Raw genomic sequence first — 16,128 nt, 5'->3', positions numbered from 1 at the left:
GGGGTTTGCCTGACTTCCGCAAACCCTGGAGAAAAGGAGGGGGTAGATCACAGCCCCCCATTGAGGCGTGACCCCCTTGGGCCGTGGCGGAAATGCGGCGGGCTCATGTAATGGGTAATGTGGGATTCGTTCCCTCACTCCCCTTCCAATGAGCCAAAGAAGCAGGCCATATGGGGATGTGAAAATCTTGATTGAGAGTTGTACCAAAAGTGATTGCAAATTGGGAGAGGACAGAAGGCATAAGAGTGGCACGGTAGATTAGGGAGAATATTGGAAAAAGTGGTGGAGATATTATAGGCAGAGCGTTCGACACACCTGAAACAAGTGGATGACAAAGGGTGGCTTGTTTGAGGAACGATTGAAGTGCCTGGTCAGAACCATGCAGAGGTTCATGAGGCTGTTGAAGAGATTTTGATGTTTCGTTTAAATTGTTGGAAATAAACGATTGGGGCAGTATGGAGGAGGCCAACAGACGACTGACGTGGTGACAAATTAATTGGGGTTTGATGAAAAGTGTACATGAAATTTGATGACCAAGTGGTATCTGAGGGACTGGTGTGTTTTTGTTTTCAGATAAAAGTGAAAGGTGTTAGATGGTGTTGTGGACTGGGTGTGCGGCACTGTGGAATGAATGACTAAAGTGTTTGGGTGAATGGTGTGATTGTGCAGATGAGGAGAGTGAGTGCCAACAACGTACCCTGTTGGTAGGAGTCTCTAAACCAAGTTAGTGTAGGTTCGGGGGACTTCGAGGATTCGACATGGATTCTGGCTGCTGTTCCATTTTGCAGGCGGAAAGCGAGGGGTAGGTGCAGGCTAAGGTATGGGGATACTGGTTGGTAGTGTGAGATGGTATGGGAAGTTGGTGAGTCGGGAAATAGGGCAGCAGGGCTTTGGGGGTTCCTGGCAGGTGAAGGCTGTCAAAGGTGCCAGGAGAGCAATGCAGGTTCAGTGCTATGAGAGCACAGTATGGGTGCTATGAGAACACAGTCAGGGTGCTATGAGAGCACACTAAGGGTGCTATGAGAGCACAGTATGGGTGCTATGAGAGCACAGTATGGGTGCTCTGAGAGCACAGTATAGGTGCTATGAGAGCACAGTGTAGGAGCTATGAGAGCACAGTATGGGTGCTATGAGAGCACAGTATAGGTCCTATGAGGACACAGTATGGGGGCTAGAGAAAGCCACCCCTTAGTTAGGAGCGCCAAAAGCACGCTCAGTTGAACCCCGAGGTCGCTGAGTGTCCTCCACTCCCGATTGAAAGCAGGCAAAGAGGCCTAGTAGTAGTCACACTCCCCAGCCAGCGAGTTATGCCTGGCACCAGCAAATAGACAAAGACAGAGAAGGGCCTTGCCCAGGTTTAATAGAATGGAACGGTGTGCCAGGTCGGGGAAAAATGGGTCATTAGGATCCTTCTCGCCATAGCAGTGTTTGTTGCATTGTCTAGAACTAAAAGTAAATGGTTAGGTTCGATGGACTCTCCTCCGCACCATTCATGTGTGACACCTGGAAGGAGTAGTGTTGATGGCAGAAATTGTTGGCAAGCGCCAGGCTAGGTCACCCTCTCCAAGTGCCAGAGAGGCCACCAGTATGTCATGAGCACACATCCACGAAGATGCCAGTGAGTAAGAAACACACCATCGTGTCTGTAAAAGAGAAAAAAAGGCAAGGTTGGTTAAGGGTACACTTCATCTCACCTGGTCTAAGGTCATTACACCCATTTCTGTCCTCAAGAACACCTCCAAACTGCATTTGCTTACCATCGGTATCACCGTGCCACCATTGCTGTGTCACCTGCTGTCCAATGCAGGGCTTGTTGCCTGCTGCTGCTTGTGAGTCGGCCATATGGGCCGAAGCCATTTTGTGGGCCATTGCGGCCGAAGATTCATGCCATTTTGTGGGCTCAGTGAGCCGAAGGACTCTGTGAGATTAGGCCACTGGGCCAACTGAACTCACCTGGTGAGACGCCAATAAGGCCACGAAGTGAGGAAACCCTCAGGGGTGAATGGACAATGCTGCCGGGAGGGGGCATGAATGAGCGAACACGTGAAAGAACTTTGAACCTTTGAATGTCATGCTCCGATGCCAATATTGGTGTTAAAATTAAAATTGAATGCCCTCCCGTTCAAATCCATAATTAGAATGTTAAGTAGTGTGCATAGAGTGTGAATTTGTTGCTAGATTGGTGACCGGACACACTAGGATAGGGACATGCCAATCTTACTGTGACACTTTGATTTTAGGAGTTAAGTGCTTCCATGTTGTGGGTGAGAGTAAATGGGAGATCTGTGCGTATGTTAGACAGGGCCATTACCATGGGCTGCCCCAGATGGAGGCTCGGGAGAGCCTTGGGAGAAAGGTGGGGGTAGTGTTATGGAAATGGCCCTTATTGGACTACTAAATATAGGATTAGCTAAGATCCCCAATTAAATGCCTGTTTATCTAGGTTGTTTGGTAAAGTGTACGTTATATGTATGTCGGGAGTTGTAAAAGGTTGTTTTATTGTTTGTGTGTTGGTGGTGGAACGAGAGATCTCTCTTTTTCCTACCCCATCTCGGGATAGGCCCATCCCAGTCGGCTGAGGGGGTGTAGCCTGGAGAGAGGGTGTGGCTAAAGGGAGGAAGTGACGCAAGAGAGGCGGGCTCGGGTCTCGAAGGAAGTAAGCAAACGAGAGAGGAAACGAAGGCTTCGTAAAAAAAATTTGTGTCTCGAAGCGAACAAACGAGAGAGGAAACGAAGGCTTCGTGGAAAGGTTCGGTGTGGAGAAACAGTCGCTCTCGAGGAGCGACGTGTTTTGGAGGCGTGCGAACGAAGGAGGGACAGTGTGGAATCTGCCGGTACAAAACGGCAATCGGCTTTGAGAGGCTGCCTGCATGTGGAGTTGACGATCAACTCGTACGGGGAGGTGATCGACAGGTTAGGCCGGCGTCTGGTCGGGGAGCCTCTGATGGTACTTAGTCACCTCACGGCTCGACACGTTTGTCGATCTGCCCGCGGAGCTCAGCCCCTCGACTTGGGCCTTGTCTGGAGAACAGGCCAGGCCTGGATTTGTATGCTCGACCGTGAGAGAGATCGGCTGAGGCCTATCGTCGAATTACGCGGGGTCAGAGCACACGGAGACCGTGTGCGGTGCGAAAGGGGCAAAGGGAGGACGAGCTCCATTTTGCCACGCGGCACGTTCGAGCAGGAGTTCAAATCCATGGACATCCGCCTGTTACGAGCGACATTCGTGCTTTTGACACTGTCCTCTCGTCCATGAAACCTCACCAAGTACTCTGTCTTGTCTTGCATGCATGCTGTTTGTCTTTGTCTGCCCGTGTTGTATAAGGCATATCTCGGTAGCGACCCACTAAAAAACCTGTAGACCGTGGTTCCCCAGTTATGAACGGGTTGAGGATTGTAAATAAAAACAGTCGTGAATTTTGCTTGTGTTGTGATCCCCAATGTTCCCCAATAAATCTGCTTAATTCGTAGGAAGTTGCCGCAATGGATTAATTTGTGTCGCATTGAGGAACGATCTGTTCGATTGGCATATAAAACCAACATGGTTACAGACTGGCAGAAAACGCTCGGCATCTGACACAACCAGTCTGTAACCAGGGGTTCTATTTCCCCAACTGGCAAGGTGCAAGGATTACGTTGGTATTGCGATTGAAGGCGCATGACCCGAGGCCTGTGCTGAGCCGGCCAGCGTTATAAATGTGGCGTATTGGCATACGCGTGCGAAGCACAATGCGGAGAGCGTTGTGGGGGCATGGAGGAGTGCAGTTGGTAGTCACGTGTCCGCAATGCATATAGTTGTTCGCGCCGCTAGAGGCGTGTGGTAGTTGACAGTAGTGTACATCCGGACGGGTAATAAACAGAGTTCGACAACCCTCATGACTCTCCGTGCCTCACTACCCTCCGGACATTACACTTGGCGACGAGGCTGTTTCGGATCGATGCGTGCAGAGTGCCTAGTTTTCCTCGGTATTGACTTTGAGTCGTTTGCCAGAGAAATTGGATTGTAGGGCGCACAGAGCGGCGGGAAAATCAGCGCAGCTAGCGCGGTTCGAGTTCGATCACCTGGCGAGGAGCCCAAGGAAGCGCATTGCGAGTTTCGCGCGCCCGCAGCCGCACGCACAGTCTTCGGTGCGGGTCGAATCCTGCAGCCAGACATCTCGCCGTCGCCTGCGAATTCGCGTCAAGTGAATGGCAGGACGGCTCGAGGATGATGGAAGGTCGGGGCATGGCGCACGGACGAGTGCCGGTCTTCGTCGGAGACGACTTCGAATTGTTTTCAGAGCAGTTGGGGTGTTATTTCCACGCGAATGATGTAGACGATGAGAGCAAGCGCAAATCGATCGTGCTCGCCTCGCTATCAACGGAACATTATCGACTGCTGAGTGATTTGGTGGCTCCGGACAAGCCCAGTGACGACGGGCTGTCGTTTCAGGACTTGGTAGAGAAGATGAAAGCCCACAAGGCGCCGGAGAAGTCATTGCAGCTGGCTCGATACCAGTTCGATCACCTCGCGAAGGGTGCGGAGGAGCGCGTCGCAGATTTTGTGGCGCGGGTGAAGCATTCGGCCGTGGCTTGCAAGTTCACGGCAGAGGAGCGTCCAGCTCGACTCAGAGATCGCTTTATTTCTGGGTTGCATGATGCGAAGATGGTGTCGGCGATTCTGTGAATGCGAGGTGTCGACGTTACATTCCACTCGGCGGTCGAGACTGCTTCAGCTGTCGAGCAGACACTCAGAGATGTTTGCACCATCGCCTGCCAGGGCGTGATGGGTGATCCCAGCTGGGGCATGTCGGGTGACCCTGGGGTCCACGCGATGACCCAGGTGCCCCAGGCCACGCGAGTACGCCTTTCGGTCCGGGCCGGGGCCGCACGCCGCAGCGTGGCCGCGCGAGCAGCGAGATGAACACACAGGGGTGCTGGGGGTGTGGAGGACAGCACCTGTGGTGGGTGTGCCCGTGTAAGAACACCGTGTGTTTGCATTGTCACAAGGTGGGACATCTGAAGCGTGTGTGTCGAATGGCGGTGGCCGCTGTTAAGGTCTTGGATAGCGAGGTGCGGGACGACCCCAGCGACCTGGAGCGCGGCCTGCAGCCTGGGCATAGCGATCCCGGCGGCCCGGAGCAGGAAATGCAGCCGATGTTGAGCCTGTTTTCAATTGGTCCGGAGGTAAGAAGACCAATGACAGTGGAGGTCGAGGTGAATGGGGCACCGATCGTGTTTCAAGTTGATACCGGAGCCGCGGTGTCGGTCATGGGCGAACAGACCGCTCGTGACCTCCGCAGTATTCACCTAGTCAAGACGACCTTTTCGCTGTACACGTACACCGGCGAAGCGATTGCACCACTTGCTGTGACAGACGTCTCGGTGGTCTACCAAGGTCAAAGCGCCTACTCTCATTGTTTGTGGTACGAGGGGAGGGGCCCGCCCTTTTGGGCCAGGACTGGCTGGCTAGCCTCAGGCGAGACTGGATGGCGCCAGCCAGTGGCCTTGGACGTCCTGTACCAGGCCGGTTAGAGTTTCGGTGGGAGGAGGTTTCTGTTTCGGAGTGCATACCTCCAGGTGCACCTGTGTCTCCTTTGGGGCCCGTACCACCGTTTCGGCCCGGGCCTCCCTCGAGACCCGAGGGCGAGGTCCCGGCGGCAGGAGCCGCGACGATGCAACATGGGTTTCCGTTCATTGCTTCCTGCAACTAAGATATACGGTTCCGGGGCAACGGGGGCCATGCCAGCTGTGACGGACTCTCGCGCTCGCGCTCATGATACAGTGCACACCCGTGTCATTCAGGCGATTTCAGCGGGGAATTGGAGCGAGCCGGTCGCATGCAATAAGTTCACGGATGCGACCATCGACGGTGTCCTCTTCGACGTTCACATGGGGGCTGGCACGCCAGTCGCTTCAACGTCGTGACAATCAAGAGGCGTGCGTGCAGCGTGGTTCATGGTTTGTTAATTGTTGTGTGTTTGATTCTCGCGGCACGAGTGATTCAGCTTGGCGTTATAAACGCACATGCCGACAGTCCGCGTGTGAGCAAGATGTGTTTGATTCGGATCAATGCTTTCTTTGATGTGAAGGGCTCGCAGATGATCGTTGCGAATAAAGAGGTCTTTCAGATCTCCAGCTTCGATGACAGTCCGTGGTTCGCTGCCCCCTCATGCTCCCAAACTTTCCTCTTTATATCTTTAACACGGCCATGGTTATTTTGGTCTGCAGACATCATCGTCGTGCAACTCAGTACTCGAGCACCAGTCCACTGCATTTGGGATTCAACTCACTCGCACTAGCACGATAAATGTTGTGATGGGGATAGAGGGCTGAATTATTGGCCAGATTAAAACGACGGCATTATTGTAACAGGTTGTGCAAATGAAGCACGTTTTCTTTTGTGCCCTCTAGTCTGGGTGATTCACAGCCCGACCATCACCCTGGGGTTGGATCGAGCGATGTGGTACTGGGAGGATTTTACATGGTTAATGTCGTTTTGTTTCTCTTTGGTTTTTTTTATGTCGTGGTATGCTTTGCCAATTATGCTTATCATTATAATTGTCATTTTATACTCATACTTTTAGGAGGGAGGAATGTGGCGTATTAGCATACGCATGTGAAGCACAATGCGGAGAGCGTTGTGGGTGCGTCGAGGAGTGGTGTTAGTTAGTAGTCATGTGTCCGCAATGCATATAGTTGTTCGCGCCGCTAGAGGCGTGTGGTAGTCTAGAGTAGTGTACATCCGGACGGGCAATAAACAGAGTTCGACAACCCTCACGACTCTCCGTGCCTCACTGCCCTCCGGACATGACAATAAACCCCGGAGATGGTGGTGGTGAGGGTGGCGCCGAGGACGGAGTGAGAATTCCGCCACCTCGGATCCGCAACAATATATATATATATATATATATATATATATATATATATATATATATATATATATATGTAACAAAATATATATATATATATATATATATATATATATATATGTAACAATATATATATATATATATATATATATATATATATATATATATATATATATGTAACAATATATATATATATATATATATATATATATATATATTTATATATATTTATATATATATATATATGTATATATATATATATATATATATATATATATATGTAAATATATATATATATATATATATATATATATATATATATATATATATATATATACATATGTAACAATATATATATATATATATATATATATATATATATATATATATATATATATATATATATATATATATATATATATATATATATATATATATATATATATATATATATATATGTAACAATATATATATATATATATATATATATATATATATATATATATATATATATATATATATATATATATATATATGTATATGTATGTAGAGATATATACATATATATATATATATATATATATATATATATATATATATATATATATATATATATATATATATATTGTTACATATATATGCACCTGTGTTTATACAATAGTGTATGCCCCGGTTAGAATAGGTGTACCATATCCCTGTGTGTCGTATGAGGTGACCAGGGTTGCATCAGGAAGGGCATCCAGAGTAAAACCTATGCCAAATCATTATGCAGACAATAAAACGGATTTCCATACCGGATCGGTCGAGGCCCGGGTTACCAACAACCGCCACAGGGACTGTTGGTCAGCGGGGTACCGGTGGAAATTGTGTTACTGCTGGGCAAAGGAGGAGAAGAAGATGGGGAGGCGTGTCCAGAGGCAGTGGAAGAGGGGGAAGGGTAGAAGTGTGGAGGTGAGAGTTGGAACTCTGAATGTTGGGACTATGACTGGCAAAGGGCGAGAGTTGGCTGATATGATGGAGAGAAGAAAGGTGGACATCCTGTGTGTACAAGAGACCAAGTGGATGGGGAGTAAGGCTCGGAGCATTGAAGGTGGTTTCAAACTGTTCTACCATGGTGTGGATGGGAGAAGAAATGGTGTCAGGGTAATCCTAAAGGAGGATTATGTCAAGAGGGTTTTGGAGGTGAGGAGAGTGTTGGACCGAGTGATGAGTGTGAAGTTGGAAATTGAAGGGGTGATGATGAATGTCATCAGTGCATATGCTCCGCAAGTGGGGTGTGAGATGAAGTATAAAGAAGATTTCTGGAGTGAGTTAGATGAAGTGGTGGAGAGTGTATCCAAGGATGAAAGAGTGGTGATTGGAGCAGATTTAAATGGGCATGTTGGGTAAAGGGAATAAACAGGATGAGGAGGTGATGGGTTGGTACGGTGTCAACGAGAGGAATGTGGAAGGGCAAATGCTGGGAAGTTTTGCAAAAAGAATGGAAATGGCGGTGGTAAATACGTATTTCAAGAAGAAGGAGGGACACAGGGTGACGTGCAAGAGTGGAGGAAAGTGCACACAGGTGGATTACATCTTAAGCAGGAGATGCAACCTGAAAGAGATGAGAGACTGCAAGGTGGTGGCAGGGGAGATTGTAGCTCGACAGCATCGATTGGTGGTCTGTAGTATGACTTTGGAGGTGAGGTTGAGGAATAGAGTGAGGGCTGAACCAAGGACCAGATGGTGGTGGCTGAAGGAGGAAGACTGTTGCGTGAAATTGAGGGAGGAGGTGCGACAGGTGTTGGATGGTGGTAAAGAGGTGTGAGATGATTGGGCAACTACAGCAGAAGGGGTAACGGAGATAGCTACGAAGGTACTTGGTGTGACATCTGGACAGAGGAAGGAAGATAAGGAGACTTGCTGGTGGAACGAGGAAGTACAGCAAAGTATAAGGAAGAAGATGTTAGCGAAAAAGAAGTGGGATAGCCAGAGAGATGAAGAAAGTAGGCAGGAGTAGCCGCGCAAGACAAAGAGAGAGGTGGCAAAGTCGAAGGAAAAGGCATATGGCGATCTGTATGAGAATTTGGATACAAAAATAAGGGGAAAAGGATTTGTACCGATTGGCAAGACAGAGGGACCGAGCTGAGAAGGATGTGCTGATTTGAGGAACTGATGGAGAGATAGAGAGAGAGAGAGAGAGAGAGAGAGAGAGAGAGAGAGAGAGAGAGAGAGAGAGAGAGAGAGAGAGAGAGAGAGAGAGAGAGAGAGAGAGAGAGAGAGAGAGAGAGAGAGAGAGAGAGAGAGATAGATAGATAGATAGATAGATAGATAGATAGATATATATGGAAGGAAATAGTGAATCAGGAAGTGGGGTGGATCAGTAAGCATGAAGTGATGACTGCTATTAATAGGATGAAGAATGGAAAGGTGGTTGGCCCAGATGATATACCATTGGAGGCATGGAAGTGTTTCGGAGAGATGGCAGTGGAGTTTTTAACCAGATTGTTTAATAAAATCTTTGAAAGTGAGAGGGTACCTGAGGAGTGGAGAGTAAGTGTACTGGTTCCGATTTTTAAGAACAAGGGTGATGTGCAGAGCTGTGGTAATTACAGAGGTATAAAGTTGTTAAACCACACCATGAAGTTGTGGGAAAGAGTCGTAGAAGCGAGGTTGAGAGGACAGGAGAGGTGACGATCTGTGAGCAGAAATATGGCTTTATGCCAGGAAAGAGCACCACTGATGCGACGTTTGCTTTCAGAATGTTGATGGAGAAGTATAGGGAAGGCCAGAATGAGTTGCATTGTGTGTTTGTGGATTTAGAGAAAGCTGATGATAGGGTGCCAAGAGAGGAGTTGTGGTATTGTATGAGGAAGTCGGGAGTGGCAGAGAAGTATGTGAGGGTGGTGCAGGATATGCATGAGGACAGTGTGACAGCGGTGAGGTGTGCGGAAAGAATGACAGACCGGTTTAAGGTAAAGGTGGGATTGCACCAAGGATCGATTCTGAGCCCTTTCCTGTTTGCAATGGTAATGGACAGTTTGACACACGAGATCAGACAGGAGTCTCCATTGACTATGATGCTCGCGGATGACATCATGATCTGTAAGGAGAGTAGGGAGCAGGCTGAGGCGAGCCTCGAGAGGTGGAGGTACGCACTGGAGAGAAGGGGAATGATAGTCAGTAGGAGTAAGACGGAGTACATGTGCGTAAATGAGAGGGAGGGTGGTGGTATGGTGCGGTTGCAAGGAGTTGAGGTGGGGAAGGTGGATGGGTTTCAATATTTGGGATCAACAGTCCAAAGTAATGGAGAGTTTGGTGGAGAAGTGAAAAGAGAGTGCATGCAGGATGGAGTGGTTGGAGAAGAGTTACAGGAGTGATTTGTGACAGAAGGGTAGCTGCAAGAGTGAAGAAGAAAGTTTATAAGACGGTAGTGAGACCAGCTATGTTGTATGGTTTGGAGGTGGTGGCTCTGACAAAAAGACAGGAAGCGGAGCTGGAGGTGGCAGAGTTAAAGATGCTGTGATTCTCGTTGGGAGTGACGAGGATGGACAGGATAAGAAATGAGTATATTAGAGGGTCAGCGCAGGTAGGACGGTTTGGAGAGAAAGTGAGAGAGGCGAGATTGAGATGGCTTGGACATGTGCACAGGAGGGAAGCGGAGTATATCGGGAGAAGGATGCTGAGGATGGAGCCACCAGGTCGGAGGAGAAGAGGAAGGCCAGAGAAGAGGTTCATGGATGCGGTGAGGGCGGACATGCGGGTGGTTGGAGTGTCAATGGAAAATGTGGAGGATAGAGCGAAATGGAGACGGATGATCCGCTGTGGCGACCCCTAATGGGAGCAGCCGAAAGAAGAAGAAGAAGAAGATATATATATATATATATATATATATATATATATATATATATATATATATATATATATATATATATATATATATATATATATATATCTATATATATTGTTACGGCTGTGGAAATTCGCAGAACACCATATAAGTCCTCAGTTCAGTTATGCCGATAAGTCCGTGTTCAGTTAGATTTCCCCACCGTTGTCTAATGGGAGTTATTCGTGTCACCCGGGCTGTGATCTTTGAGTTAGCCGTTTTTCTTTTGCTATCGTTGTTTTGGACCAACCACAACACCAACCACCAACCACCCTCTCCACCACACCAACCACCAACCACCCTCTCCGCAACACCAACCACCTTCTCCACCATGCCAACCACCTTCTCCACCACGCCAACCTCCAACCACCTTCTCCACCACACCAACCACCAACCACCCTCACCACAACCGCCTTCACAACAACAACATCTCCTCACTATTTCCCAAACCGCATCTCCCCCAATAGACCAACCCAAATAACATCCCCTCACCTTCATCCCCGAAGCGAAGCCATCTTTGCACCAGCCGCGGCGAGTCCGCGTCGAACGGCATTGCTGCTGGCACATGCGGGGGTTTGCTTTCCGCGCAAGTTTGGTGATCTCGCGCACGTCCGCTCACCGCGCAAGTTTGGTGATCTCGCACACGTCTGCTCTGTGGAAGCTTCGCCTCGGAATTCGGATCAAAAGCGAGAAAGGGGCGGGGCCTGTGGGGGTCGAAGGTTGGAGAGCAGAGGTCAGATCTCGTCTCTCGAGCCCTATAAAAGGCCGAGCGGAGCGCCAGTTCGCAGACGGGAGTCGGTGGAGAGGTAGTCTGGAGAGGTCAGGGAGCCGAGTGGAAGCTTGAAGCCTGGAGAACACAGTCGGGGGAGAAGTCCAGAAGAGCGGGGGACACGCAAATTGGGAGCGTGGACAAACCTGCTGTGCCGTGCAGACTTGCGTGTTCGTGTGGAGAGAGCCAGAGAGAGCTCGCCAGCCAGCGCCAAACGGTCTGAGGTGATCGGGCTTCGGCACAGTTCGAGCATCGCTGAGGGACGGACGGGTTCTGACAAAGAGCATCAACCTTGGAAGAGCATCAAGACCCGTTCGTTCCTCTCAACGCGTCGCGGGCTGAGGCCAGAATCACCCGGCCGCTTGGCAAGGCCTGGGCTCAACCGTGGCTACGCCTGCTGCCGTGGGGAAGGGACGTCGTGGGTCGCCCCATCGAGGCACCACGAGGGTGGAGGTAACATTCAACAGTCTCCTGGAACTCCTTCAGTCCGCCAAGCTCCACGTTATAAAAGCCTACAAGTCCAGTCCGACCCCCTTGTCTTTGAGGGGGTCTTTCCTTGTTTATTTGTGTGGAAGTTATGGTGCTGTGTCCCGTTAAGTAGAACTGTTGTTAAGTGCTTGTGAATAATAAATAATAGACGGTTGTAGTGCTTTGTCTTGCTCGCGTCTTGTCCCTTCCCACCAATTCATTGTATGATTGTTTGTTTACGTGTAAAATAATAAATGTGCTTGTTTCAATGTCACCATTCGTTGAGTCCTCTTTCCCCAATTGAACTGCCATCTTGCATTTCGGAATAATCGCGGGCGTTTTCACCAGCCGATAAAATAATTGGGTCTAGCGAGGTCTCACGATAATACCCCGCGCGGTTATCCCAGAACGGAACGAACCGCTTAAGCGGTTCATGTCCAAGCAGACCTCGCTGAGGTACGGTCTCTCGGTAGGCTGCCCGCACGAATAATTAGGTATATCGACAATTCGGTGATTGACCCTGTCGCGCGCGGGTAGAATATTGACTAGGCTGTGGTGTGCGCTTGGAGCACACCCGTGACTGGTTTTTAGCATTGTTCCGCAAAATCGTGACTGAATTGTCCGTTCGGTGGGCGAAGCGACCGCTATTGGTTAGACGCGGTCGTTCGCACACTGGCGGGCGAAGCGACCGCTATTGGTTAGACGCGTCGTTCGCACGCCGGCGGGTGCAGATTCGTAACAATATATATATATATATATATATATATATATATATATATATATATATATATGTACATATGTATTATATATTTGGCTCAGCATAGGACATGCAGCTGTGGAAAGACATGTAAGAAGGCAACTATTTTTTTTTTCGCTCGCCTGTTCGAAGAACAGAGAGCTCTTGCGATACCCCCGGCGTGAGCGTGAGCGTCAGTGTAAGCGTGAGCGTGAAAATGTTAAAGTTTTTGGTGCAAGTTATTTCCTTTCTAATGTTTTTATCTCCCACACTATTTTTTTACTGATTACAATTTAAAAATAAATATATTGCTTTGAAATTATTTTGATCAGACCACTGCAATGCTTTATAAAAAAATATTATTACACTAGTCTTTTAAAAACGATAAATGTATAAACAGACGAGCATTGGGTGGCTTTGACACAAACTCTCTGGTAAGATTCACCATACCAATATGGGGTACTGACGAGATGAGCAGCACGGTCTCCAATGTGAGTTGGAACGTTGGGAGTGTCAGGAAATGCAGAGCCAAGAGAAATAATACAGTGATCTTAACAACTGTGCTCAGTCATGACCAGCACTCGGCTGTCGTCATTCCGAGGTCGGCGAAACAAGTACCAGTTCCAGTGTGTGTACTGGTAGAGGGGCACTGCATCAGCGACGCAGTCGCGCTTCAAGAAATGATAGCTACCCCAGCAGCTAAGCTGCCGTACGACCACATACCAGCACTCGGCATGATCACCAAATAATGCATCAGATGGCTAAGAATGATTGATGAAGGAGTGTGGAGACAATTGGACAACAATCTGTCCAAGATTAATCTCAAAGGTGAGGTGGGTGCAAAGCTGAAGTCTTCCTACAAGAATGTCGCGGTCTTACTGTACTGTACTCTGAATGTTGGGGCTTTGAATTAGTCCCAATAGCACATACACAGAGAGGAGCAAGATAATTTTTGCCTGCGATGTTTTGCAAGCCGACAAGAGCTCTGCATGATTGTTGTTGCTGTTCGGGGTCGATTTTTGAAATATGAACCCATTGTTTGGAGAGCTGCCGGACCCCACCCACATTTTTCGCTGGACTCAACCTAACATGACTTTCAGACAAAATAATGTTGTCGCCATCTTTGTTTTCTGGTGGGCCGAAGACATCGGGCCTGTAGATGTCTGCTGATTGTATACTGCCCAATTTTGTTGCATCAAATTTCCATTGGCTTTGTTTGGGTCGAGTCTTACTCACGATGAGGAACCCTAAAAAATCTAATCATGTCGAATAAAAATTATTAGTAAGGTTTAATCAAGCCCGTCAACACGCACTGAACACCCCTACCTAAAAATCGTGTTGTGTCATTGTTGAATGGCCACATATTGGTGTTAAACAATCCTTGACCATGTGACAAATCAGCTCGTTTTGATATAACCTTGGCGGAGGTTCACATGCTGAGAAGTGTTGAGTTAATCTGATATTATTGCATTAATTGTGTCTCCCAATTTCACTGCTCATCCTTTAAGAGGGCTTGAAATGCAGATTTCTCGATCAACCGGTCACCATATTTTGTCACAGGTTGTGACCACAGTGCGGTCATTCTTGTTTTACTCTTGTCTGCCTGTCTGCAGTCGAACAAAAATTGAAAATCATTCCAAGCAAGGAAACCTTGTTTTTAAGGATGTAGTAAAGGATACAAACAACAGGCATGAAGAAATAATGTGGCGTGTTAAATAAAGAGGTGTATAAAACACTTCATCTATATTGGTAAACTTCTATATAATTTTTATCTGACCTTTAAAGTCTCTTTTTTATTTCAATTTAATTATACTGTATACTTGAAGACTTTGGAACAAAAATCGCCTTTTTGCCACTTTCAAAACCCTTCTGTTTCAGCAGTACATGGATATGTTAAATAAGGTGGTGTATAAGACACTGCACAAACGGCTCTAAACCTCTGGATTTTTTTATATGACCTTCAAAAATCATGATTTTATTTCAATTGAATTATAAAGTTAAATACAGCAAGGGGAAAGGAGTTCTATAAAGTCTCTCGTTTGAAGATGTATTCATTCTCCATGCAATGAAGTTGTTTTTATCATTAAGTATTTGAATAAGGAATTATGAAGGTTATTAGATCCTCGTGGAGGATCTCTTAGTCAAACTCACATTGTTGTTCTTCATCTTCTTCTTGTGGACTTTTTTGTTTCACAGCCTATAGTTTTCATCCAAACTTCCTGAAACTTGGCTATATATGTAAAAAATACGCTGCGCAGACAGTAACGATCTCTGATTTTGAAAATTCCTCCGAGAAAAAAAGTTGACGTCAAAATATCTCTGCTAATGGAAATCGCCTAAAGATTATCTCCGAAACTAGGCAAGCTTTTTGAATTCTGTTTGCGGGAATCGAACAGGGCATTAGCAGAGATGAATTACCGCACATATGATATATCACTATGACGTCATATCAATTTTTATTACGTCATTCCTATTTTTTGACATTTTTTGTTTTTGTTTCACAGCCTACAGTTTTCATCGAAACTTCCTGAAACTTGGCATATATATGTAGAAATACCCTGCACAGACAGTAACCATCTCCAATTTTGAAAATTCCTCCTAGGAAAAAAAGTTATGATGTCAAAATATCTCCACGAATAGAAATCGCCGAAAAAATTATCTCCGAAACTAGGCAAGCTTTTGAATTCTGTTTGCGGGAATCGAAGAGGGCATTATCAGAGATGAATTACCGCACATATGATACATCACTATGACGTAATATCAATTTTATGACGTCATTTCTATTTTTTGACATTTTTTGTTTCACAACCCAGAGTTTTCATCGGATCTTCGTGAAACTTGCCATGCATATGCAGAAAGCCCATGCACAGGCATTAACCATCTCCGATTTTGGAAATTCTTCCTAGAAAAATAGTTGACGTCATATCGCCGCTCATGGAAACCGCCTATACCATTATCTCCGAAACTAGGCAAGCTGTTTGAATTTTGTTTGCGGGAATCAAGCCGGGCATTAGCACAGATAATTCATCGTAAACCTGATACATCACAATGACGTTATATTCGTTTTAATAATGTCATCATTTAGAGAACGAGGATCTTAGCTCATTCGAGCTTGTTTTTTTGTGTCATCTGTGGGGATCAAGACGTCAAGTGGTCAAGAACTCTAATTTCTGCACTACTCCTCACCATCAGTGATGTCATGTTGTGTTGGCAAAAACCGAAATGGAAAGAAATTCCTGTGAAACCTCCAATATTACGAGTTTTCTTTAATCCTTTGGGGAAACACATCACCCGTCATTATTACACAATGATAACCTTTGACAGCAATATTACTATTTTCCCTAAAAATTGGAAATTTAGTCTTGATTTTGGATGATGGCAACAATAGCACCACCCATGAGCTTAAGAATTGAAGCATGCAAAACTGAGCAGATAT

Source organism: Eptatretus burgeri, chromosome 2 (assembly GCF_056783735.1).
Source record: "Eptatretus burgeri isolate ZD-2024b chromosome 2, Ebu_testis_v1, whole genome shotgun sequence".
Taxonomy (NCBI): Eukaryota; Metazoa; Chordata; class Myxini; order Myxiniformes; family Myxinidae; genus Eptatretus; species Eptatretus burgeri.
This window is presented reverse-complemented; position numbering follows the sequence as displayed.